Consider the following 3,520-nt stretch of genomic DNA (forward strand, 5'->3'; position numbering starts at 1 on the left):
TGACTGGAATTCAAAGGATGGAAAAAGAGATGAAGAGTCAGTACCTGGGAAATACAGCCTTGGTGATAGAAATGATACTGGAGATTGCAAGATAAAAGTGTGCAAGACCAATGACTTATTCATTGCAAATGCCTTTTGTAAACAACATATGGACATCATCAGATGGCATATACACTAATCAAATTCACTACATGGGAGGGGAGAGACCAAGGAAAAGCTCAATATCATCCATGAAAACAGGGATGAACTGTGGAATTGACCATCAATTACTCACATGCAAGTTGAGACTGAAGCAGAAGAAAATTAAAACAAGCCCATGAGAGCCAAAATATAACCTTGAACATGTCCCATGTGAATTTAGATATCCTCTCAAGAATAGATTTGATGCATTAGACACTAATGAATAAAAACCAGAAAAGATGTGTGATGACATACAGGAAGAAAGCAAAAGGTAATTAAGTAGACAAGAAAGAAAGACCAAAATGCATGTCAGAACTCTGAAACTTGCTCTTCAGCATAGAGGTGCTATAGCAAATGGAAAAAAATGTGCTCTCTAGCATAAAGATGTGATAACAAATGAAAGAAATGAGGAAGTAAAACAGATGAGGAGATAATTTTGAAGGATAGCTCCAGAAGACAAAGTCAAACATTAAAATGAAATATGTGAAGACCTAGAATTAGAAAACCATTAGGGAAGAACACACACAGCATTTCTCAAGCTGAAAACTCTGAAGAAAAAATTCAAGCCTGGACTTGAAATACTAAAGGATTCTGTAGGTAAAACATTGAATGATGCAATAAGCATCAAAAAAAGATGTAAATAATACACAGAGTCAGTGTACCAAATAAGAAATGATTGATGTTCAACCATTTCAATAAGATCAAGAACCAATTACATGGAAGGAAGTAGTCCAAGGTACATTGAAGGCGTTGACATAAAACAAAACTCTGAGAATTGATGGTTTGCAAATTGAATTCTTTCAACAAACTGATACAGCACCAGAGTTACTCACTTGTCTATGCCAATACATTTAGAAGATAGCTATATGACTAACTGATTGGAAAAGATCTATATTTGTGGCATCTCAAAGACAGTTGACCCAAAGGAAAGCAGAAATCATCAGACAATAATAACATTACTATCACATGCAAGTATGCAAGTAAAATGTTGCTAAAGACAAAAAAAAAAAAAAAAAAAATGGCTGCAACAGTACATTGACAGGGAACTGACAGAGGTTCAAGCCAGATTAAGATAAGGATGTGTGACAAGGGATACTATTGCTGATGTTAGATGGATTTTGGCAGGAAAAAAAATAGAGTAACATCCAGATGCTTACATTTGCTTTATTGACTATGCAAAGGCTTTTAATTGTTAGGATCATGACAAGCTATGAATAACATTGTGAATAACGGATATTCCAGAAAACTTATTGTGCTCAGAGGTACCTGTATATAAACCAAGAGCAGTCATATGAATAGATTAAGTGGAGACTGAAGGGTTTAAAATCAGGAAAGGTGTGCACCAGAGTTGTATTCTTTCACCATACTTACTCAATCTGTATGTCGATCAAACTATCTGTGAAGCTGGATTATATGAAGAATAAAGTAGCATCAGGATTGTAGAAAGACTCATTAACAACCTGTGATATGCAGGAGATACAGCTTGCTGATCACAAACAGGAGTTAAAATACTTACCAATGAAGACAAAAGACTACAGCCTTCTGTATGGGTTGCACTTCCATGTAAAGAAAATAAAAATTATCATCACAGGACTAATAAATAACATCATAATAAATGAAGAATAGATTAAATTTGTCAAAGACTACACTTTGCTTGAATCCAGTATAAGTACACATGGAGCCAGTAGTCAAAACATCAAATGATGTATTTCACCAGGTAAATCTGCTGCACAAGATCTCTTTAAAGTGTCCAAAGCAAAGACAACAGTTTGATGGCTAAGATACCCAAGCCATGGCATTTTCAATAGCATCAGAAGAATTTGAAAGTTGGACAATGAATATCAAATATCGTAGAAGAATTGATGCATTTGAGTTATGGTATTGGAGAACAACATTAAAAATACCATGGAATGTTGGAAGAAGTATAACCAAGATGCCCCTAAGAAGCCAAGATGGCAAAGCTTTCCTTCTAATACTTCAGGCATGCCATCAGAAAGAACATCATGGTAAGGTAGAGGGTTGGGGAAGAAAAGCAAGACCTCTAACAAGATGGATTGGCACAGAGGCAACAGCAATTGATAAAACATAGCAAAGATTTTAAGGATGATGCAGGATGGGCAGTGTTCCATTCTGTTGTTCATAGTGTCTCTATGAGTTGGAACTGAGTTGACAGCACTTAACAACAACAAATATGCAAAGAAAAATTTTAAAAAAGCAGAGACTGAATCTGTAGAGGAAAGTCTTCTATATCTTACTTTTCTTGACAATTTGTTGCTAGCCATGTTTGGTCATTGGGAGCTTGTTGGTAGAGATTGTCTCAGACACTCTCCAGCACTGCTTGTATATCCTACATGTCTGAAATAACATTGGACACCCCTTTACACCATGTTCCCAATTCCCATAGCGTAATTAAGACATAAGTAAGTAAAACCATTTCAGCCTCAATGATAAGTCCCAGTAATATTATTACCTGTATTCTTGCAGTCTAAGTGGGGTAGCAGTTTCCTTCTGTTCCTACTCTCTGGATTGTCTTATGGTTCTTTGGATAGGTCTTCTATCACGTATGTTCTCAATTATCACTATTAAAAGTCCTCTGTTTTCAATTGCATGAGTTATTTCCGCTTCTGAGAGAACTCTGGTAAAAAGCTGGCTTAATTTTCAATTGAAATGCATTTTCATAGTATTAAGCTTTCATTTATTAAATCATTTAATACATTAAGAACAGAATTTGATAGCACAAAAAAGAAAGTGGTAAACAAAATAAATATACTATGTAAAATAATGGGAAATAATAGAGAAAATTAATTTTAAAATTGAACATTTACATTACATACAAATGAAATAACACATTATAGGAACAAATTTTTAACAGTACTTTTAGTAAAAAGGGGGGAAATTGAGTTATTCATGGCCTGTAAGGCAATGTTGTTGTTAGGTGCCATCACATAGGTCCCCACTCATAGTGACCTTATGCATAACAACAAAACGTTGCCTGTCCTGCATCACCCTCACAATCATTGTTAAACTTGATCCCATTGCAATAAATGGCAACAGAGGCATAAAATATCTTAAAGAATCTGTCATTTAGCAGTCAATGTCATATTCACATTTTGAACAAATATATTGCACAGAGCTGGCCTTTGTAATAACAGCTTTGCTTAGTTTATTAGAAGGAGAGTAGTAAATTATCAATAAAGAAAAGCATTATGTAACAAAGAGAACCACTGACCCATTAATAAAGTAAAAATGCATTCTTGCTCTTCTTCAGTTTCTCATAATGTTACTTTTAAAAATAGACTTCAGTATTGGATTTTCTTGGTACATTAATGGGAAAATATAC

The 3,520-nt window shown here is 34.6% G+C and overlaps 1 pseudogene; it reads left to right on the forward strand.

Annotated features, from left to right (window-relative positions):
- Positions 1-2,113: 2,113 nt before the first annotated feature.
- The window catches only part of LOC102828002, a 9,514-nt pseudogene continuing 8,107 nt past the window's right edge, over positions 2,114-3,520 (forward strand).

Source organism: Chrysochloris asiatica, unplaced genomic scaffold (assembly GCF_000296735.1).
Source record: "Chrysochloris asiatica unplaced genomic scaffold, ChrAsi1.0 scaffold00426, whole genome shotgun sequence".
NCBI lineage: Eukaryota > Metazoa > Chordata > Mammalia > Afrosoricida > Chrysochloridae > Chrysochloris > Chrysochloris asiatica.